Source organism: Zerene cesonia, chromosome Z, assembly GCF_012273895.1.
Source record: "Zerene cesonia ecotype Mississippi chromosome Z, Zerene_cesonia_1.1, whole genome shotgun sequence".
NCBI lineage: Eukaryota > Metazoa > Arthropoda > Insecta > Lepidoptera > Pieridae > Zerene > Zerene cesonia.
This window is the reverse complement of record NC_052122.1, coordinates 11,926,146-11,950,277: the sequence shown is the minus strand read 5'-3', so window position 1 is coordinate 11,950,277 and position 24,132 is coordinate 11,926,146. Positions and strand designations below refer to the sequence as shown.

The window sequence follows — 24,132 nt, the reverse complement described above, 5'->3', positions numbered from 1 at the left end:
TAAATAATTTTAAAGGACATAGAGACAGTCTTACATATAGTACACAGTAACTGTGCTGCCAGTGGAGGTTTGTTTGAGGTCATGTCTTTATAACTTTTAAGAGTATCGCTCATAGTGTGGTTGTGTGGCTCACAGGTGGACTCAGTTCAGGCTCAATTTAAAGCAACATTTTGGTAGATAAATAATTACTTACTGACCATATACCAATACTAAAATTAATTATCGGGGTTTATAGTGGTGTTCAAATGAGAGTATCAATGTTTACAAAAAAACGATGACGGATGATTGCTATTTATAAAATAATTGTAGAAAAATAAATCATTTGATAAACATCACACAAAACAAACATTTTATTTGATAAGTAATAATTTGATCTATGATGCATTCTACCATTTTGAAGAGATTATTTGTACAAAATCCATAAATATTCACTTTCTTAGAAGAAGTTTCGATGGGGAATTAGGTTTCATATGAAATATTTACACTTACGTACTTTAACCATTTTTCTATTGAGAGAATTAGTTAAATGAAGATTTAAAGAAATTTTATTTTGCTTAAAATTATTACAATACCAGATTTGGTCATTCGATTTCGTCAACACCACACTAAACGAAGTTCGTTAATAATACATATATAATTAATCTATACTACATCCTTATAAAAAGAAATAAAAAAATACTGAAGAGAAGCATCCCTGGCTATAGCACTTTGTATCTACATCTTAATATTCCCCTCTTTAGAGGTGTTTTACAGGAAAACTCCTAGGTACTATTAGCACCTAGACAACGGTAAGTGCTCCTAGCCTTAGCTTTTTTCATATCTAGGCCATTGCAATGAAGCCTACGCCTCGACGTTTCGGTTTAACTCGTAAACTCCCCTCGTGTGAAGCACCCTTAGCGCTTTTAACTTTTGTCCTTTGAATTTACAATTGTTTTCTTGGAATTCACTAGGTATCCTAGGTAATGAAGAGTTTAGGTCTTAGTTTTATCTCATGCATTTATGGCCGTATTAATTTCTTGAACTGAGTGATAAAGTTTCTTAATTGCACCGAAAAGAGAATTTTGTATTCTGTACATCATATTTAGTTAGTTAAGTGTGTGTGTGTGTGTGTGTGGGCTGTAGCTTTGTGATGTCGTAATTGATGAAACATGAATTGTTACAAAAATAAATTTGTGTATATCTATTTGTCTACAAGGTATAATCTACATATATACTAAAATGAATCAAATTTAGTGTAGCTATAGCGTTATTTTTAGGATTTTTTACATTTAAATTTCACACACACGCTGATACCCACATTTCCATCAATCACGCTTCAAACTACAACGAGTCGCCCACATTGTATTAAATCTATTTATTATTTGTGAAAGTTCAAATAAATTATAAACTGAGCTATTTTCGATCCAGTATGTATAGAATGTATGCAAGTGGCGTCTCATTATGTGGATAAATAACTAATGTATCAGTCTAATTCTTTAATAATCTGAGTCCTTATGCTGTGTATTGTAGATAGATAGATTAAACGTTTATTAATATGTACAACACATTAAATATACGACGATTACAAAATAAAAACAATTTAACAAAAAAAACTTAACACACAGAGGAAAAAACAGGACGGAGACAAATGTGCACTGTGTTCTTAAAAAGGGTCTTGGCTCAGCATAAATGTCAGAGTCAATGGGACCCTGACGCTGATATTCTGCCAACACCACTTGAGGATAGAAGAATAAGATGCTAAAATAATTATTATAAAAATAATTGTCGTATTGATTTAATTGGTTCTATCATTAAGAAGTCATGGCCGCGATAGCTGATGATAAAAAAGCTTCAGTATGCCAGTAGACAGAAGACTGATCAACTTTATAGTAAAGAAAAACTATTAACAACAAAATTAGTACTACAAAAATACAAATCCCGACTGCTATAAACATTAATCGAAAGTTGATAATCAAATATCTAAAATCTCCATAATATTTTAATATTCAACGAATTTAGAGAAGGTACTTAAAACAATAATGTAAAATATTTATATAAAGCTATATGCATTTTCTATATGCATTTTCTTGCAGCATAACGAAGCATTTAGTTTGATATTACCCAATTAAGAAATATTTATATTATAAGATAATTTATCATTCAATAAGTACTAGAAAAAACTGTAACAAGCATTTGTCTGTGAAATAAATATTTACAAATCGCACCGTTTCCCCGCAAATTGCTTGCAAAACAATACCATCAAGTCAAAACAAATTGACTCAACCAATATGCTCAGTACACAGGGCTTCAGCTGCCGCCGAGGGGGTCGCGGACGAATTCTAACAAGCACCCGTGGCCCCTTCACTTATGCGACGCGACGGAACAGTGGGGTTTTAGTCGGTAGGAATCCGACATAACCCACGACCTCTTCCCCGGAGGCCGTGGGATTTCCCCACTGTAAAAAAAAGAAAACGAAAAAGGCCTTCAGCTGCTCCGTGCGTAAAAACTTAAGGCAGAAGCCACCAGGGAAGTTATCTCGAGGATATTTTCTTAAGATATTGTTTTAAATATGGGATTGAAATTAAACAGATTTTCTTTTCAACCGACTTTAAAAAAATGTGGTTGTAAATTTGATTGTATTAATTAATTTTGCTACCTTAGACCTTTAACTGGGTGTACCAATTATGATGATTCTTTTTTTATTTGTAGCTGGTGCGCCATCCATATGGTTTGAGTTAAATTTTGTCTAGTTCTGTCAATTTAAAGGGTATAATTTTAATGATTATAGCACGGCGTATGGTGATGTAATGAACGTTGAGAGGTGATAAGGGTTTTTGGGTACGAGCGGTTCTAACGCGCTGTAGTTTTTCCCGTTTAGACGTCGTTAATAGTAAGCTATGTTTATTGGGTCTGATGTTACGTGGACATTTTTTTCAAACGACTTTATAAGTGGAAAGTTTGCGAATGTCAATTATTTTTGGAATATAAATATATTCTCTCTGAGATTTCAAATGTTGTGTGCGTGTGTAACCAATTAATAGTTTTAATATGGAAGTTTGTTACTCAGAAAGGGTGTTTAGTATTCACAATTGTCAAAATGAGATAATGAATTGGCCCATATATGTTCCCAGGGCAGCGACACAAGCCTCCGATGAGGATTCAAGCAATAATCCACCACACCGGTGAGTGCGGGTTCCAGATATGCACACACGCACACTCACGCGCACACACACACACTCACGCGCGCACACACACACACGCACACTCACTGACACACACACTCAACATTCATAGGGTTGGCTATCAAAATGGGGATTTTGCCTTTATATAACAATTTTTAGTTTTTATTTTCTTTTCTTCTTTTTAATCTTTAAAGATTTTTACCTACAAGTGTATACAATGAGCAGGGAAGGTCCAAGGGAAAACCTCAGAGCCACAACGTAGCTGAGTAAGTGGACCTATTTATAATAAGACTATTTGGAGTAATTCGAAATGAATACAATATGACATACACAAACAGCCATGTTGCTAAGAGAGCGATAAGTTCAGATAAGGTTTGTTTAACAGTGGGTTAAATTAAAAATAAAACAACATTAGATCATATTTATAAACAAGTAACGATGAGGTAATGTAATACTTACATCCAATGTCAGTAGCAGCCGCTTCGTATGCTGAGTATAATGATGTCTAGCATATTGTCCGAAGGAGTATTAAATTTTATTAAGGGAGAGGTTGTAACTACGACAGAATTATGAGTGGTGGATAATTACCTAACTTTTTTAATAGATAGATAGATAGATAGACAGATTAGACGTTTATTAATATAAATATTTTAAGTACTATTTAATTTATTTATAGTGTCTACAGAAAACGCCTATAATATCTATGAAATTCAGCATTATGAAGTTGCTAAAAATCGGTTATTTCTCAATAGAATTCTTTTATTTATAATTGGTTGAATTTTGTGTTTGATTAGCCGAATTTAATTTATTAGAATGGTTTAGATTAGAGATGCTAGCGTTAAATTAATTATGTGAAAAAACATTGTAAATAGATTTTAGATCGTAGCGTCAAGTGGGTGCGTCTAGAATATCTATAAATATACAGTACACAAAGGCAAAAAAATTATGCAACCATCAACCGCTTAAGCGATATAACATAAATCTTAGAAGGATGTGAATGCAGCCAAGGTTCCTCGAATGTCAGCAACGTGATGCAGATCACGCAATCGTTGGAATTTACTCGGTTTGCCGCCATTTTGAACTGGTGACGTCATAGGGGAGGGCTTTGGGTCCAGTCTAGGGCGCCAGCAAAGCTGGTTATGAGACAATACAAGCCTTTAAACTAAAGGTTTCTATGCAGCAAGTGGTAAAGTCAGCATTTAAAATTGCTGAATGATGTCGTTTCAGCACTTAATTTTTTTAATTTATCTAGAATCTTATCTGTAGTTATTTGTCATAATTGTGTTTGGTGAAAAAAGCAATTCTCAAAATTCTAAATTTTAATTTGGAAATCGCAAGAATCTCAAAATTTTGTTTTATTAGACTTGTCTGAACTCAACTTCATATTCTCATATAAGATATATGACAATCTAAAGTTGCGTTGTTATCTTGCTCTTTTATAAAATTATTTTAATTCACAATACATAAGAAGTATAAAGAGGACACTTATTGGAACTTTTCAAATATAATAAATATTAAGAAGCTAAAGGGTTTCAAAGCTAACACTTATAGGGTAAGCGGCTTGTGCCGGTTCTCGTGAAGTCTTTCACAGAAAATCAATTGAATAAGAGCCATGAAGCTTTCTGTAAAAGTAAAGAAGATGTTTATATCGAAAACCCTGTGTGTAAACTATTTTATTTTTACCTTTATTTATTTTAATAGTAATTCTTTTAGGGAAGTTTTACTGGAAATAAAGTTCTATTAGACAAACACACACAGATACATTTTGATATCAATATTTATCTATAAAAATATAATTGCCTTCAAATTGCCAGAACTCTAATATATATATTAATAAATGGGATGACACGGCAGGCACCAGATTTAATAAAAAGCGCACGCAGTTCACCCAGCCAATAGTTCTGAGCTAACAAACGTAAAACATTAATACAACGGAATTGAGAACTTTTTTAAAGTCGGTTGAAAATAACGTTTTAAAAATAATATAATAAATTCACCTCTGAACCTTCTTTACGTGATTTATTTAAATGTGTTATCTAACCTTGGGAAAATAATATATTTATTTGAATATACGATATATCGTCTTTTAATATATTCAAACGATATAACCGGTGTAGGCGTATGCATAATTTCAATTTAATTTGTATGATAATAAAAACAAACAGCTAATAAATGCTGACGTGATGAGTTGTGCATGACTCATTATATACTAATCTTAGTGTTTGACACAATTATAGATATGTTTTTATCATGTGCTCTTATGGGAGACAATAGAATGGATAAATCATATTGTGTATGTATTTGATATATATTTAATGTTATATACGAGTATCTGAATTACAAATAAATTTATTTTGAAGTATTTGAAATTGCTTATTACTTGGGTTTTTTTTTGTATTAATATATATTGAAGAACAAAAGAAAATGAATTATTAATAATTTCATCGGTCTATCTCGTTGCTTTCGTCCTTGATTTCGACGGTACTTGCTCTGTTGGATGGAGGGAAAATTAGATACGATCGAAGTGTTTTTGAACGCCTGGTTATATGATTAGATAATAATGACGTGTTAATTTAATCGGTGATTCCGTTTCCACTTGAAAGACGACACTAAAAACTCATTTTCATCGATTGCTTGTAACTTATGCTTATATCTATTACGCTCAACAACTGAACAAATACTAAATTATGTATTTAGTATAATTGCATTGAATGCTCCCAGTTCTAAAACCTTATTCATCCCAAAAAATCAGCACAAGCTGGTCTATCTGTTCAAATCGTAAGTGTATTAGTTTTTCAGCTTCGGATTTATAGGCGTAGTCAAAGGACATGCACAGCCACGCGATTTTCCCCGTATAGTTCATTTTACCGTGGAATTTTTGGGAATAAATCTATCCTATTTACTTTCCCAGGTCAACTGGTTTTCTGAGATTATCGCATTCAAACAAACAATTAAACTCTTCAGCTTTACGTTTTTGTATAGTATTAAGGTATGAAGTGAAAATGGTTTACAAGAGAGATGATTTATTCACAATCTAGACTCAGCTGGAGTATTAACTGGTATTAGGACTTAAATTCCAAAACAGGGTAACTAATCGCATTACTGTTAGCGGCTAGTCAACGAGCTTCCTGCGTTTTAGATGTACTAACTAATTTAGGGCTGTGATGAACTCCCGTATTTAGGGACGCTAATTTTATTAACTAGCTATTTGTAATGCTTTCAGTTTTAAAACATAGATGAATCGATAAAGGTTAGATATAAGATATATTTTAAATTAATTTTACAGAATGCTCTCGTGTATATCGTGAAAATAGTAAAGTATGCTTAGTTTATTCACGTGAACACCGTTTAAATAAAAAAATTACAGTCGATTATAATAACTATATTATTATTTATATAATATCGTAGTTTAAATAAATAAAGAGAAGGGTTTTTTTTAAGACTTTTAGATAATATGGCTTGGGCTTCTTTAATAAACTTTTATATTGACACATGAATAGTGATTTATATGACAGAGATTAGGAAGTCGTGGTGTCGTATTTGAACAATGACCGGCGTTTTACGTGACGCGCGAAAATTTAGGTTTGTCTTTACATCCTAATATACTGTATTAATGACTAAACTTATTAATTCCTAGCAGAAAATAGTTCACCTTTGATTGAAAATTAAAACATTTCGAGTATTGACAAAGTCCTTACCTTTTTTTATACAATTAATGACTTCGCACTCATTATTACACATGCAATTCACCAAAGAATCACAAACTGATCATAATCAAGTACACAGCGTGCACAATTAATTAGCGTCTTTTAATCAAATTTTCACAGTGATATAACTAATGATGTAAATAACAATATTTCACTGGGTTACATAGAGAAACGATTCTAATCAGCCGATGTCATCTTAAAAGCAACTGTATCGGTAAGTCGTCACCTCCCTATGACGAGCCCGACGGCCGAATGGCTCTGGTGTGACGTAGCGAGATAAACACATGACCGTGTGTAGGCAGATATGAATCATTGTTAGAGATTAGTCGGAATCGCAGAATCTTGCCGTGAGAAATGATGGTTTGTTTGAGTGTAAGGCACTGAAGCTTATTTGTACACAGACTATGCCTTTTATAGTGAGGTAGGTGTAGTAGATATTTTGGAGAACTTTTTCGATAATGTATCAGTATACTTTTTCGTGTTAGAGTGACAACCGAGCTGGTCGTTTAATAAACTACCAGCATAGCCAAAAATATTTCCAGAGGTAGGTTGTCTGTGAATATAAATATGATAGGTTAGGGATGAGGAAGGGTTGAGGACGTGAATAAAAGAATGGACTGGAAGGGACAAGGAAAAGGAAACGGGCCTCTGGCTATGCCATTTCTTGTACGACACAGCGTGAAATAGTAGTATTCAAATGCTCCTGAACACTACTATTTCACGCTGATCTTTTGTGGCTGTGTAGTTCCTTCCCCCGCTGCGAACTGGCCCAATTTGTGCCGAAATGTGCTCGACTCCCGCATTAAAAAACAATAACTGTAATATCTTATTAATAGCACGAAAGGGAAGATATAATGTGTGGCTCTTTTTACGCTGCAACAACTTTATATAACGATTTATATGAAGTAGGTAGGTAGTGCCTTATGAAGTTAAGAGTAAATATTATAGAAGAGTTACTATGTTATTTCTGATACTAGATGACTGTATATCTAGCCTATATTCTTAATCAATTTTTTGAAAATGTTACTTAATTTCATCCAAAAATTATAATGAAAATGAATAAATTTCAGAGTTGTACTCTACATCTATAATCTTATCTAGTAAAATTATTATCCCATTTAACATGTAATTGAATTCGCATGATATCGCGTGTAGATATGACATTGTCTATGAATCTAGACATTGAAGGCAACAAGATCCCTTGATTGCTCTGTAGTTTCATTACGCATGTATTGTTACATCACAGGCGTGTATATGGAGCAGTGACTCAGTGGTGAGTGACTCGCTTGCACAGAAATAGTTCACATGGTTTAACAAAGTTAGCATGGAATTTTCGCTATAATTTGCTTTTTGAATGACCCTTTGAAGTTACAATAATTATGACATTAAACGTTTTTTTTTGGTACCAGTAACGCTGCGAATCTTAAGCTGTGACAGACATCGCCGTGATTCAGTATTTATTATTAGAGGGAATAATTTTAATCTGTATTATATTTAGAATTTTTTTTTAGAAATTTTGAAATTGTATTATATTTGTTAGATTTATATATATTGATTTGTTGGGGAGGTGTAGGTCATTTTAATTTTTATTTGTTCTTTCACTTTATCTTAATAAAGTGTTTTTAAATGAAAACAGTAATCATTTATTTCCTTAGTTCTGATGTAAGCCGGAATAATTTAAATTGTTCTTCTAAATAGCTACACAATAGTTGCAAAAAAATTTACTCTGTTCTTAAAGTTTTCCACTGAAGTTCTAAATGAATTTCGTACATTTTGATTCCCGAATTGTTGGGAAATTGGAGGTCACGGGCTACCTTTAATTGCTGACAAACTTGAAAAGGCTTGAAATAATTGTTGGAAATTGCGGGCCAGATTGGACGGTACGCGTGAAAAAAAATTGCGGGCCAGATTGGACGGTACGCGCGCAACACGAGTTAAAAAAATTACCGGATAGTGTTACTATCGTTTGACCGATGCTCACATAATTACCCAGGTTAATCGTAACAACCAATCAATAGGCTTATACCCGGAACCCGGGCATCCGGTATTCCGGCTCACCCGGGTAACGTAACCGGGTTATTGGCTTGTTATAACTGACGAGATTGGGTGGAAATGTGGAATGTTTAATTTCCGACGGCTCGGGTGTTCGCTTTGAGAAAGCTTTTGTAATATCTATCACTTTCACGGATCTATGGTGCATATCTATGCTCCATAAGCGATTACAATGGAAGTTTGCTTGTTTTACATGCTATGCATGCATTTACATAGCTAGCTAAATAGCTTTTGTCCGCAATGTTCGTACGAGATAACGTTCCCCAAACAAATTTGAATAAAAAATCTAGTTTGTGTTTATTTTGGATTTCATGAAATGACTCGTAAATAGAATTTAATCAAACAGTTACATTAATTTAATACGTAATAAAATCTTGACTTAAAGAAAAATGATTCAAAATTGTAGTCATAAGTACCTTCTCTTATCACTTGGAGCCTTGAGGTTTAAATCAGTTTACGATCTATTCTCATGCTAGACATACAAAATATTATATTTCACAAAAATCGGTCAAGTCATTTCCGAGGTGTGGCAATTAAGACTGCGACACAAGAATTATAAATTATCTGTAAGTTTTTTAATATAGTTGTCTAATAATATAATTTCATTTCGTGTTAAGAATATATTATTTTAGTTTCAAGCTGCCCGAAATGCACGTTAGTTTATATTCAAAAGTTAAATGCATATAAAAAGCGTAACTACGCGCATTCCCCGAACTTTAGTTTAGAAACTGCATTAAGAGCCGTTCAGAAATACGCCACTTCCGCCGCACAAAAATAGCGATTGTAATGTTTACTTGAACGTCTTTTAACGAGGGTTTACCGAATTTAACTTTAAATTTTTTAATATGTACGGCTCTTTGCTAGAAAATTTTCAATTTTTTTATACTGTTAAAACCATTTAAAAATCAGAGCAAAAAAACTTTATCAATCATCGATGTATCTGTAGTATTCCTTTATCACATAACATAAACTTTTTTTTGTTAGCTGGCGAGTCATATCTTGGTAAGCGACCACCACCGCTTATGCACATCTCAGTAGGCTTTGCCTAGCGAGCAGCTGATTTTTCTGAGAAAGGGCTAGGGATATAGATCCTTACTTGATCAATGACAATGCGTTAGGGAAGGGTAAGGAAAAGGATAGATCTTCACACTCCAGTGCCCTCATACAATAACATGCTATGGGGTACTTGATCTCGCATTTATAAATTAAGTTTATTGATAGAATATTTGACGAAGTCTCACTCCTAAATAATTGAACATTGAAGTAAATACTGTATATGAAAAAAGAAATAAATAAGAACGTCGAAGCAGCGAACGGAGAAATGAAATTATTTCGCGAGCAATGTTTCCATTTCGCAAACAATTTGTGTGCAAAAATAGAAATTGGATTTACTTTATTTATCGAGTTATTGATATGGAATAAATACATCTAAAATGCGGAGGATTCGTTATTGACGCTTTCGTTATGATCCTAAAGCGAATCAATTTAATTTATAAATCTTTACATTTAAATAAAATGTTATATGAGCTGTCTGTGTAAAACGAAATTCCTTTTTTTTCTAAGTACTGTTTTACAGAGTTTAAGGGGACTTTTACTGCCAGATGGAAGATTTTGGTTAAGGCTTTTGAAAGCGACTATAACCTGCCCTAACTGGTATAGTCAATAATTGTTTCTTAAAATATTAGTTAAGTACATAATTTTCTGGAATTTTCCATAATCCACGCATATCATTCACATTAATAATAACAGATTGATCTAAAAATAATCATAACCTTCTATCGCGCTATTCTGATTTCATGTAATAATGTTTTATGATAAAGCACAATAAGCAGTTGGAACGAAACCGGATGTAATTATTATGAGATAGCCATTTAATAAAAACAGATCATTATATGATCTAGTTAAGAGAATTAATTTGTTGTTGATTTTTTTAATTATATTTACATCTACTGAGATCATACTTAATATTTTTCCCAGCATTTCTAAGGCAAATTTTTTAAATCTGTACCCATTTTGATGAAACTTTCAGTAGATGAAAGCTAATACTAGAAATGTAATTTGTGGTCATCTTAAATAAAGATTACTTTAGATTGGAAACAATTTTCCAAATGCATTTATTAGCACAGAACACATTTCCATTCATTTTAATTCCTCATTAACATTTCTATCCCAAAGTTATCGTATTACCGCCGGTGTATAACTAGGCAATTAATTAACGTACTTAAATATCTGTCGCATCAAACGCTTCACATTCCGACCGGCGAAACCGAAATCAATGTAACATCAAAACCAGCTCTCCCGCGAGACTCGATATTATAATATTGACAATAGCACACGCTAACCAATATGAAATTCCTGACGAAATTAATCACACATTTCCACAGCCAGGGCTGGCGGTAACGCTAGGTGGCGTTTGTTTGACAGGGAGCCGCGGTCTGGGTGTCGGGAAATATCTGTCAAAATTGATCACGTTTTACCAACAACTGGAGCCAGCATTACGAAGACGGTTGAGGTACTATATTTGTGGAGGATTCGAGCTTTGAGTCAAAATTCTCACAAAAAATTATCGCGTGTTTTCAATAGATAGAGCGGTGCTTGTTTATGAAAACTGAACTGAAGCTACGTACAAAAGCTAGGATAATTTGATAGTGGCTTTTCGTTTGAAATTAGTTTTATCCAATTTGTTCAATAGTCGAGGTAACGTTCAAAGGGTAGCACTGAATAAGGCCCTGTACTAGTATATATTAGGACATAAATAATATATTTAGTCTGGTACAGGCTACAGCTGTAGACGCGGCAAATGAATGGGAAATGCGCATTCGTTCTGAATAGTGAACAGGCCACTTAACAGGATCATTATAACGTTGCGTACGAACTATGAAGTGAAAGTACGTGTAAATCTAGGTACGCTGGCTTGTATAAATTTCATAGTAAAAGTTTTTTGCGTATTAGCTTTCAATAGTCGTGTTGATATCGCTAGTTTGTAAAGGGGGTGAAACTGTATATAGGTAAAACTTCAGAGCCGTATTTTTATTATCATTATCGTTAATTACTTTTTATTCCTTATTTTTATGCATTCATTAAAGTTGATAGATGACTGGAATAGTGTGGTTTACGATTATGTGTTCTTTTTTTCACATAACATGGATAAGAGGTCTCTCGACCTTTATATAGACCTTTGACAATTGTATCAACTATTTTATAATAACAGATATAACGAAATTGATTTCTAATTGTAAAACAGGCGTTCCCACTGAGTTCGTGCCCCATGCATGCATGCACCATGCACGCTCGCGGGTCGTGCGTCCGCATATATTATGGTCGGCGTTGTTTGTGGCCTGTGATATGCATGGAAGGCAGCTGACGCGGTATGACGTGTAGCCTTAATTTTTTTTTTTTGGTTTTTAAATAAGGTTCCTCTTTTCCAATACTTGTTAGCGATCCAGCGTCCAGTACTTATCGTTTCATTACATTACTAATGCGTAGTGTACGTATAATAAGGATTTTTTCTGACATTAGCGATATCTTTACTTTAATATTTCAAATACAATAGACTGATTGTTTGTCAAGTCATACCATAAAATTATTTCCTCATTTCTGGACATGGTTCGGAGGAGAGAAGCTACAACAACCGCGCTCTAAGATCTCATTTTCATGGGAAATTTCCAGGAAGGCGAAGCCACGGGCAGAAAGGTACAATACAATTGTTTGAAATACTGAACAATCCTGATGTAAAGTACCTAGCGTCTCTTAATAAGTAAGCTGTATTAAAAGCAATTAAAACGTTTAAAACAACATTACCTCAGGCATGATTGAAACGGTAAATGCTTCCAAATTAATTGATAAAACCCAGCCGTGAACGCTGGAAGTTGAACCAATCAAATAATAGAGGCACAATTTATATCCTATCGAAGCATAATTAGGTTACTTTTATGCCTGCTCGTTGCAATCTGGCTTGTAAATGCACACGTAATGGCGTGTGCGGTATTTGTCCATTATGTAACATTGAAGTTGTGGTAAAAATCTATATTGTAGAGTACGATGAACCGTTGGTAATTGGTTATGTATATTTATTGGTCTTTTTGTCACATCTCATAGAGGGGATGCTGAAAATCACAGTATGTAGGACTAGATTGTTCATCGATCGGTTTTCAATCCATAACTTCCGAAATTGCTATTAAAATCTAATGTGTCATTTTATTTTTAAATAATTCTTTAGATAAATAAAAGGCAGATAAACTAACGTTATGTAACAAACCAGTTTCCTCCCCCATAAGAAAATTCTAAAACTATTAAAAAAAAAAATAAATGACAAAGATTTAATTTAAATAAATAATCATAAACACGCACGGAGCGGTTTTGGTCTCTGAGGAAAAATAACCTTAAAATATAATTCAGTCATTATTCTCGAATCAAACGATCTCTATTAAAAGCTATCTCACTATAAAAAGTGCAATTAAATATAATTTCATATCGGCACAACACGATAGGCAATATAATATAAAATATGTTATAAGAAGCGAATGGCCGAATTGTTATTATATTTCTTATGAAATAATATTTCAGTTCCAATCCGAATATTTTTTTAAATGAATTGTTAAACTTTGTTTCCTTTGATAAACCTGATTTGATAAAAAATCCCACTAAGCACGCGCCTCCAATTTTGTCGATTAGTAGGTATTAGACGAATAATGACTAATAATATTATACGGAATGAAAATGCACAAAATACGTGCACGAAATATGAGCGAAAAATTTTGTTGACCCGGTAAAAAATAATTCACAAGTGTGTTACGATACGCTTGATTAAAAGTTTAAACATGCCATTAAGTTTTTGCGTGACTTGCATCTTAGCTCAGAGATTCAATTAACTTGCCGAAAAGCACTAACCTACTGACATAATATTAACGATACATTTTATTTTAACTAGCTGCCCGCGCTTCGCCCCGGTAGACATTTTTTGTAAAGTATTTAAATGTTTTAACTGTTATCATATTCTATGCTGAGATCAATTCAACAAATCAGAATGTTTTCAATTTTCGAAGAGAAATAACATAGCACCTTTTTTAAAATAAATAACTGTTAAACGATTAACATAGATTTATAAAATTTATATTATTTCTTCCTTTCCGAAGTAGGTGAAAACTTTTATTCAGTACATGTTGAACCACCTGTCCATCCCACAAACTCAATTACACGCGAAACAAAATTCAGCAATTACCGAGAATATCGTATTCTAGTCTGAATTAACTATGATGGACAGGCCAGGTTAGGGTGCAGAATCACGGTCAGAGAGTGGGCTATTACAGATGTTTCTAGACAATTCGATCTACAAATATGAAACTAAGCTAACTATGTCTCGGCTCTATTTGGCAAGATTAAAAGACAATTTTGAATATTTATAAACGGTTAGTGCTTTTTAGTTCATCGTTTTTGTTCTTACGCGAGTATTAGACATTTTGAAATTAAAGACTTCTCACGGAAAGACTGACCAGTAAAGTGTTCGAAACGTCAGATTAAATGTATAAAGAATAAATCGCGTTTGAATCCGTTTATAGGCTGCTATTTCTGTTGTCTATTATTTCAAAATATATAGTTTCATATGTAAAATAAAATATATATGTATTAGCTAACGTGTTAATCACGCTGCAGAGTTCCAGCAACATGCTGCAGCATTTTTAAGTGAAAAAGAAACGCGTGTTCACAATAATTGGAAGATAAAACGTCAAAGGGCCGACGGTACGAATGTAATGGATGTTTAATTGGTCGGAATGTGCCGGAGTAATAAAACAAGCTTTGAGTTTCAGTAATAAAGCTGCGTCTATACAAAGCCACGCTACAAGTCAAAAAACAGCAGGACAACGAAGTGATACTACTTAAGTATGGCAGTCGTTTACGACGATGTATGGCCTTATCGCAATATATCGGTTAAATTAGCAATTTGTTTTAATTGTTAGACCTATTAAGGACTCGTATAAAATTCAACCGGATTGACCGATTTAAGTCAGTGTTAATGATTCTTTTCTGCCTATGAATATTCTCTGGAATAAGGAGCGCAGTGCTTTCAACCCTCGGAGGTCACGTAAAGCTGCCATACGCTTATTCTCCAGCCGTGTCAGATTTCCGTCCCCTCGGACCCTGTGAAGCAACGGCACACTGTACCATTACATAAATTGAATTAATGTGAGTAAATATGATGTGCATAAAGATTCAACAAACCGTGTAATGCAAAAACGTCGCTGCATGTTTTTGCTTTGACTCGCTGTCACATCGGAATTTTCTTTATAAAAGTGATGACTTATTAAATAATAAATGTTATATTTCTTAATGATACACCGCCTTTATTAATACAACGCCGCGGATTCGAAAACATTACCAAGATACTGTATTTTGCGCGGAATTGTTAAAAACTAAACTTTTACGCTTTTTTACAATATTTTACATTTTTGTACAGTTTCAAAGTTGAATATGTCCCCAATCATTGTCATAATTACGTTTTATGAGTCTTGTACCACGGCCGCCTACAAACGTGCGATGTGAAGTGACATTTTAACACTATGTTATCACGTTTTGTGAAGGGTCCATACTACCCTTTTCCGACCCTGTAATTTAACAGTGATTCATAATTTCCTTTTTGATAGTAGTAGCAATTATAATAAAGAAATAGTAGAAGCAATTATTAAGACCTTACTACAATTAATGCAAAAAATAATACTTATTTATTTTTACATATTTATTTTTCTTTTTGGTATTAATGTATATAACAAAATGTAATAATCATATTATCATATCATTTTTGTCTCTATATTTTAAATTTATTTTTAATGCTATGTGTGTTGAATTAAATATAAATTTCTTTCCTTCAAACTTAATATTAACTTTTATACTTACAATTGAAGTCATCAAACAACTAAAAACCGACTTATAAGAGAAAACTTTTTATAAAAATTACACTTAAATGGGTTTTCTTGTAAGTGACCTAGAATTTAACAAACGGACACACATAAACACGCCAAAATTGCAACACCCCATATTAAAAGTTAAATTAAAAATCTCTGCAAACATAACTTATTCTGTCTGACATCGCTTTATACGGCCCGTTTGACGTTTAGTAGACTACTAAGTAGATCTAAGTTAGTGCTTAGCTAGACTAACTTATGCAGGTTGCTTGAAAGCGACTCGAAACTTATTGTTGGTAACAGCTAAGCGGATTATTTTTCGTATCACAAGAAAAATATGATTCTTTACGAGTATTGTTTTCTCTGTGGTATTACATAAAGTTATTATTTATTTGCTCAGTATTTCTCAATTTCTTGAATGGAGTGATTTGGAACGATATTATGAAAACTGAAGCGCCTTTCGAAGTTTAAAGTCGTTATGACTGACTGCGACAGAAGGAGGGTACTGTTTTTTATCTAATTTCATACAAAATTTCAATATGTATAATATATATATATATATATATATATATATATATATATATATATATATATATATATATATATATATATATATATATATATATATCCAATCAGCTGTAGTAACCACATTTATACAATATTTTAATCAAGTTAGACACAACTATATAATAGAAAATTTCCAAGAGTTTATCCATCACAAGATACTTCAAGCGCAAGCTATAACTGAACTTCGGATTTCAGAAAATCTAAAGTCAAACATAAAGACAAGACAAAGCCTGGGCACGTCCGTCAACAACACAGCCACAAAACAACAACTCAAAGTTAACACGTCAAGTGCGCGGTTAAAAAGTTATATGGTAAAAAGCAAACCAGGGTATGAGGGGCTCGCAGAAATCGCTATTTTATTTGTTCGGCGGGGAGGTCGGGGGAGCCAGGGGGGGCACGGGAAGGGTATTGATCGGGCCTGCAACATCTGACAATGCAACGTGCTTCTGTCTATGCTAAATCTTATTAAAGGATTAATCCACGGTGCAATTGTATTTATGTTAAGGTCACAGTTATTACCAGCTCTAGTAAGTGTCGATCGATTTATTTTGTATTTTTGGTTCTTGTAAGAAAGTCGGATTGCTGTTGTTTGGTTTCATTTATTCAAGTTCATATATAGTATAAAAGTATTTGAAGAAAATTATTAGTAAGTAGGAAATATTATTTGGAAAGCCTTAATTAAAGGTTTTATATCTGCGTGAATATTTAACGCTTATTGACGTCATGGCCAATAGCTTCGGGATTAAAATACGAAATTTCCATATAGCCAAAGGCTAAATGTAGATAACGGGGTATATTAGCTCAGAAGTGAAAAATCCTATATTTTTAATCTTGCCGAAAATTTTATCTCCTATAAAAATATATATTCCCGCCGGCTTTCCGAAAATAAGTGTAAAAAATAAGAGACTTAATTAAGATAAACGGGTGCAATTGAATGTAAATTTCTTTTTTTCAGTTATAATTTTCAATATTTATATTTAGAATGGATTTTTCAATTTATCTGCACATGATTCACATCACCACTGCTCGAAACAGTGACGGTTAACATCGTGAGGAAACCAGCATGTCCGAGAATTAAAAAAGTTCGACAACATGAGACATCTGCTAACAGTACTTTACCAGCGTAGTGGATTAAGGCCTGAACTCTCATAGGAGGTCCGAGTCCCAGCAGTGGGAACATATATCGGCTGATGATGATGATAAGGGAGGGCAAGAATGGTACCAACATGCGATGAAAGGTACCATCACTCCTCAGAAGATCGAGGTCAAATAGTATGATGCGAATGCTCCTGTGTTTCGTGCTATGAGTTGGAGTGTCGTAGGCCCGTTTCCTTTCCCCTTCCATTCCTTTTTTTCACCGTTAAACCTTTTTTCTTATCACCAATTTTTTACCGTTAGTTGCGGGCAACGCGTTTGCAGAGGTCCTACCTCTGAAAATATTTAATATATATGTTCAAGTTAGAATATTGCTTTTTTGATGGTTTAGTCGTTATGTTTTAGTGTTAACTATCTTATACCTACCTACTCTCACGCCACTATTGATAATTATTTTAGTCTAGCCTTTAGAGAAGATTGGTAGTTTTTGCTGAAAATAGATTTTGTTATACTTTTAGAATATTTAAATCTATTATTTCGAAATAAATTTGTATGAAGTGAAATTACTGTCTGTTGCTGTTGAATTGTTGTTGTTGAATTGGGTGCATACGTGAGTATGAGTTCTATACATTTTTGAAATCCTTTGGTATATCTTCCGCCTATTGTCTTGCAAATCAATTTTTATTCTGAAACTACTCTTTAAATTTAAAAAAAGCTGGTCAAGTGCGACTAAGACTCGAAAGGTTCCTTCCCTAAGAATAATTGCAAAAAAAAAAAAAAATGGCCACCCATACAACTTACGGCCGTGCCAGCTGTTGTTTATCCTAGAATTTTTGTTATTTGTTGTTGTAGCGGCAAGCGAAACATATAATCTCTGAAAGTTTCAACTACTAACAACTATCACGGTTTATCTGATATAACAGTCTAGTGTAAGACGGACAGGCAGACAGACAGATAGACAGCGAAGTATTTTCCCATTTAGTTCCCATATTACCCTTTGAGTACGTAACTCTAAATATAAAATTAATCAATTTATTGTTGCGGGCTTAGATTACATAAAAAATATCGAACATTGTGAAAATAAATGAATAGAAATTGTAATCCATTAGTCGTTCTCAAGAACTCGCAACACAACCCGTACTTTGTCGGAAAACTATTTAATTTTCAAACGAGACAAGTTAGCGCTCGAGACCAACTTTACCTTAATAAATGTTTGCATTCGCTTCTCGGTAAACTTAAAAATGTATTCGCATGAATATTTGAAAATATTAATAAATCAAATGTTTTAACAGGCGTACGTACAAATGTAAATATCATAATTAAGGGCTATTTTTAACTTTGCTTGATTCCTTATCAATTTTAGACGGATTCTGACATCCGATTGAATTCAACGTCATGATATTATAATTAATGTTCTTTATAAATTTTACCCTTTGATGTTATATTTTTAATTTATTAATAACATGTAATAGTTACGAGAGATTTGAATACATTTTCTTATTTATATTTAAATTGTAATCCCGTGGCGATACATGGATATAAAATTAATAAATGTTTCAATTTTGTTTGAGCTTAATATCTCTGGATCGTTGAGAATTCGTTCTTACATAGCCAACTTCTACTTTGAACAATACACAACATCAAAATCCTTCGAAGTATTTGCGTCGGAGTTATCTCTGAAGACATGATGGATTGTAATGCAACGTAAGTCAAAGGGATTATGGTAGTGAAATGCAGGCAGTCTGCATTCAAAATGGATACAGGGTTGAATAGTATTGGATAGTTCCAAGACGCTACTGGTCAATATATTGTGCCAACCTAATCTAACATTACTATACAAAGAAAAATATGTAATAAAGCTTTTTTGAGCTCACAAATAAGCAAATTAAGAGCGGTTCAATCTTCATAGCTAGAAAATACTGTGTCCAGGAATACATTTTCTTCGTAGGTAGTACAAGACATCAAGATTAGTTCTTGGTGTCGTGTACTATCAACAAGTACTCAGTAGTATTACTTGTTTTGTTGTTGGTGTTTTGTAGTAAGAACTTTGTTATGATTAATTACAGTATCAATATATACTTAGATTAATAACTTTAGTCATGGAAGGCATTAGGATAATCCACATGCACGGGAATATAACCTCTGTGATACATGCACACAATAAGTTATGCATAACCAAACTCCTCCACTTATAGGTAACTCAGTATATAGATATTTATTTATTTTTCTTCTCTATTGTATTCAATTATAATTTTTAATAATAATACTGTCAAATGGCTCAAATTGTGAATCTACTTTAGAAGGAAGCTGTTTCTCCTAAATACAGGTTGCCCTGCAACCTAGATAGGGAAACATCGGCTTTATATATGTAAACTATAAAAATATATGTAAGACAAACCGTTTATATAAATTGTAATTGCTATAAATTGTAAATTTAAAAATGTATGTATGTATGAAATAAATGAAATGAAATGAAATAAATAATTGAAAGAGAAGTTGAAAGATTGAACTGCTTCTATATTTGCTTGCTGTGGCAAGGAATAAGTGTAATATACTTTAAGTCTTTACCATTAATTCAATCTTAAACGAAAGAGTGTTTAGAATCCCGGTACGAGAGTGGCTCGAAGTGACTTCTCGACTCTTATATAGTATACTCTTATATATCTAGTATAAGATACTTAAAAGTTTGCACCAAAACATGACAGACATGTATAATTAAACATGAGTGGAATAACGGTTTGATAGTACGTTCGATGCAACCCTCGAACGGAAAGTAGGTTAAGCCGGTAACCGTGATGGAACGAAGGTCACTGCTATCTCTACTATCATTACGTCACCGGTCGACGAACCTTTCGAGTTTACATTTCTACTACGTGCTATATGCTCGAATAGTTGATTGGTTAGGATCGACAGGTTATCGAGAAATAATAAGTCTCCATAGTTGTATTCTAATAGTAAGTGAATAGAGAAAGATTTAACCTTCTTTCTAAGGCTTGTATGAAAAGCCCAGTTTCCCTTGCCTTCGAAGGAATGGTCTTCCATAGAGCGGCCTACCGAAGTGATGGTTCATTTGGTTTTTTTATGTCATAGTTGCAAGGAAGCTGCTGGGTCGCTGTCAGTAAGCTTATTCCTTACGTATCTACAAATGGATTACGTCTTCAAAAAAACGAGAAGTGCAAGGAAAAGGAAGCGGGCCTCCACCTCCCCCACTCTTTGATCGAAACATCTATCATCGAATTCAAATACTGTTCTTCTGTGGGGGCTGTATCTTTCTCGGTGCGAGCTGGCCCCGTTCGAGCAGAAACCGTGCTCGACTACCACATGAAAATATACAATTTCCCCAATCATTAATTTACCAGTTGTTTATTAAATTTATAATTTATAAATAAATGTACTTTGATCATTTCTCTTGATGCTAAACCGTCGTTAAAGCCGTTCAAAGTTATGAAATAGGAACAGCAAAGCGCTTTATCCGTTGAAGGATTTCCCGGACCGGCTCTTAACATTTGAAAATGCGATGCAATATCTTATCGAAGCTAGGGAATATAAAATTTCTATTACTATCCATTGCTGCAATTCTAGGTCTTCATTTGAATGGCATCCAGAGATAGATGTTAGCGATTTATATTATTTATTTTTTTATAATAAGATTCTTGTGCTATATGCTACAGGTTAAGCGTTTACAAATACTTCATCTATAAGTCACACACAAATATTAGTTTTAATTTAGAATATCTAATTGATAGTTTTGTTATCCTTTTAATTTTAAATGCGAATTGTAAGCGATCGCGACTGCCCATGAACATTTGCAGAGGAAGTGCCTCTGCGATTAGCTCGCGCTTTTAAGGGTTAGGTAAGGAGAGGATTGACGGCTGGAAATAAGGAATAGACTGGGAAGAGTGGGGGAAGGGAAAAAATCTCCGCCACCCCACTCAAATAACGAAACACAATAGCTTTCCACTATTTCATGCATGTTTTCTGTGGGGGTGTGGCACTACTGTGGGGGTGTGGTACGAGCTAGCCCAAAATTGTGCCGAAGCGTGCTCGATTCCCACATTACGAAGACATGTCAAGAGAATGACAAAGCTGTCAGGCACACATATATAAGCTGAGTTTTTGCTTTAGAAATTGTAGTCATACCCTAATAAGTTGGTCAATGTATGAAAGTTTAATTATAAGTAAATATAAAGAAGATCGTATAGTGCAATAACCGAGCAGAAACTTTTATATCAACTGTACATTTCTTGCTAAATGTTCCTTCTTATTAAATGCCTTCAGAGCGTTGTAATAAAATTTTTCAATTATACAAGATGAAATGCTTCTCAGTACTACATTTCACAAATATCTCCCTCGTTTGAGTTTCAAAGCATAACTGGCTATTACGAATTAGAGTTTTATTAAAGTTCTTAATTAAATTTATATTAAAGTAGCTACTTAAACGAGCAAAATATTAATGAGAAATGAACAGAAAGGAATGAATGAGAAAAATGCACTTTGTAACTGACATATTCTGTATTGTTTTGTGAAAATTTTAGTGCGATAATGGATAGTAGTTCTGTCATTGATCATTTACCATGCGCTCCCCAAATATAAACTGTCGCCATTCATCACCTAGTCGTCTTTTTAGACGGCCTAACACAATTCACCACTCTAACCGTATTCAAAGTGGGAATAGTGAAAGATATCGAACATGTATCCGCTGTTTAGTCATACAGACGCACTAGATCTAGACATAATGGATCTAGGACAGATCTTTCTAGATAGATGAAAGGCAGATGGGTTTTGTAATCAACATCCTTGTTTGTGATGCGCTTTTAAAATAAACCCGTGGTTTCGTGTAAACTCATAAAATGAAAATAACTAGACTGGAGAATTTCATATGGGAGAGAAAGTATGTTTAGAATTTAATAGTTTAGACTTTGCTGTTTAGATTTTAAGATGTAAGGTAAATGTATTGTTCACTTCCCTTTGATAAGGATTAATCTTTGAAGTAAAACTGTTATTAGCTAGATAAGTAGAAATAAATTTATGATATTAACGTTACATTTCTAGTACTTCATCATTGGATTTGATCGACACCTTGAATTTTTTACTACAAGCGCCTCTCTGTGTGAATGACAGATAAAATTATTATCAAAACTTCTGCCAAAAAAGCTACTTTTTCCTAAATTCCAAAAAGGTGCACATGTTTATACGAAAAGATTCGTTATCTCATCCACTGACGGAGGAGTCGAACCAATCAACAAGCCAATTTATGTTAGCTCAATGTTTCTACAAGTTGATTTATACAATTTTCCACCGACTTCCCCATCATTTCCTGTACCTTCGAGTTATGAAAAACCTTTGCTAAGAATTTTTATTTTTCGAATTAGTTTAGACGATTTCATTTGATTTGACATTAGATTTGATTTTAAATGAATTAACGTCAAAATACTGGATGGAATTATTAAATATTTCTAGAAATATCGTACTTAAAATTTATGATTCTATAATTAACAGTAATAATAGCTCAATTTAAATTAAAAACTATTTGTAAAAAAGACAAATCTCTGCAATTATGTAATAAATAATATCACAGATTATGCTAGTCAGAGACATTATATGTATAACTCATGCGATACAACTTACTTTGTTATTGTCATAAGAATATTTCATAAACGCGACTGTAGTACCATAATTGAATCCGTGTGTGGAACATCAATAGTAAGGAGTTTCGAGCTGATACGGAATCCTCGCCTTATTACATGAGCTACAGATAGCATATAACATTGCATGTGCATCGCTGCCTAGTTTCAGGAAATACACGCGTCATGTTATGCGAAAATGATTTGTTCTTTGAAATTTCACACGACATTTCTATCTAAATACCACTTATGCTAAAATTGTGGGAAAATAAAGGTTGTTATCAGTTCAAAAGAAACAAAAATAACTAATTTAAATGTTTTACAAGACATTAGGTAAAAAAGTGTAAAATATCTTAATAAAGAAGCCTCAAATTGGTGAACAAATTACAATTCGATACAAAAGGACATTATTTAATATTATAACAATTATGATTGTTGATATAATAAAAGGTATTTATCATAGTGAATGTGTCACAGTACTCAGTAAAACTAGTCAGAGATATACGGTGAGATCATTCCGCACTTCGGCGAAAGTTATCATCATCTTTGAAAGAAATGTTGTTTTCGCAACGCATATAACTGGTTTAATTCAGTTACTAAGGACGATTTAAAGCTAAAATCCACGCCGCTGTGTTTTTTAAATCCAACTTTTTATCGAATAATAGTATAATGGTGCATTTATCACAATGTTTATTTACGAGTTGGTGGAAGGTGTCTCTTCAATAACCATGGATAAATTGTATTCTTTATTAAATATACTTACTTAACGTAAACTCGGTAAGATAAACATGACTAACAAAGCTGTCGATAAATGTCGAAAGCAGATTATTCGATGTTACGTATCCCGGGGGCAGCCACAACGAGAAGGAATTTTTATATCCTTTCGAAGTCATTTAAGGACACATCGCGCATAATTCCTAAAGCGTTATGCGCGCATGAAAATTAAACGCTTTCATCATAAAGCCTATTAAACTTCACATTTCAACACAGAATTTAAAATCAACGCTATTGTCTTCAGGACGCTTGT

The 24,132-nt window shown here is 33.3% G+C and overlaps 1 protein-coding gene across 2 annotated transcripts in view; it reads right to left on the bottom strand.

Annotated features, from left to right (window-relative positions):
• The window catches only part of LOC119835392 (abnormal cell migration protein 10), a 119,007-nt gene that overhangs the window by 32,186 nt on the left and 62,689 nt on the right, over window positions 1-24,132 (bottom strand). Inside the window, exon 1 of one of the 2 annotated variants that reach the window (XM_038360149.1) lies at window positions 6,860-7,108. The exons of the other annotated variant lie outside the window; for it this stretch is intronic. The gene's annotated coding sequence lies outside the window, so the exon portion shown is untranslated. Of the gene's footprint in view, window positions 1-6,859; window positions 7,109-24,132 lie in introns of those variants that run through there. 2 annotated transcript variants of the gene reach the window in all.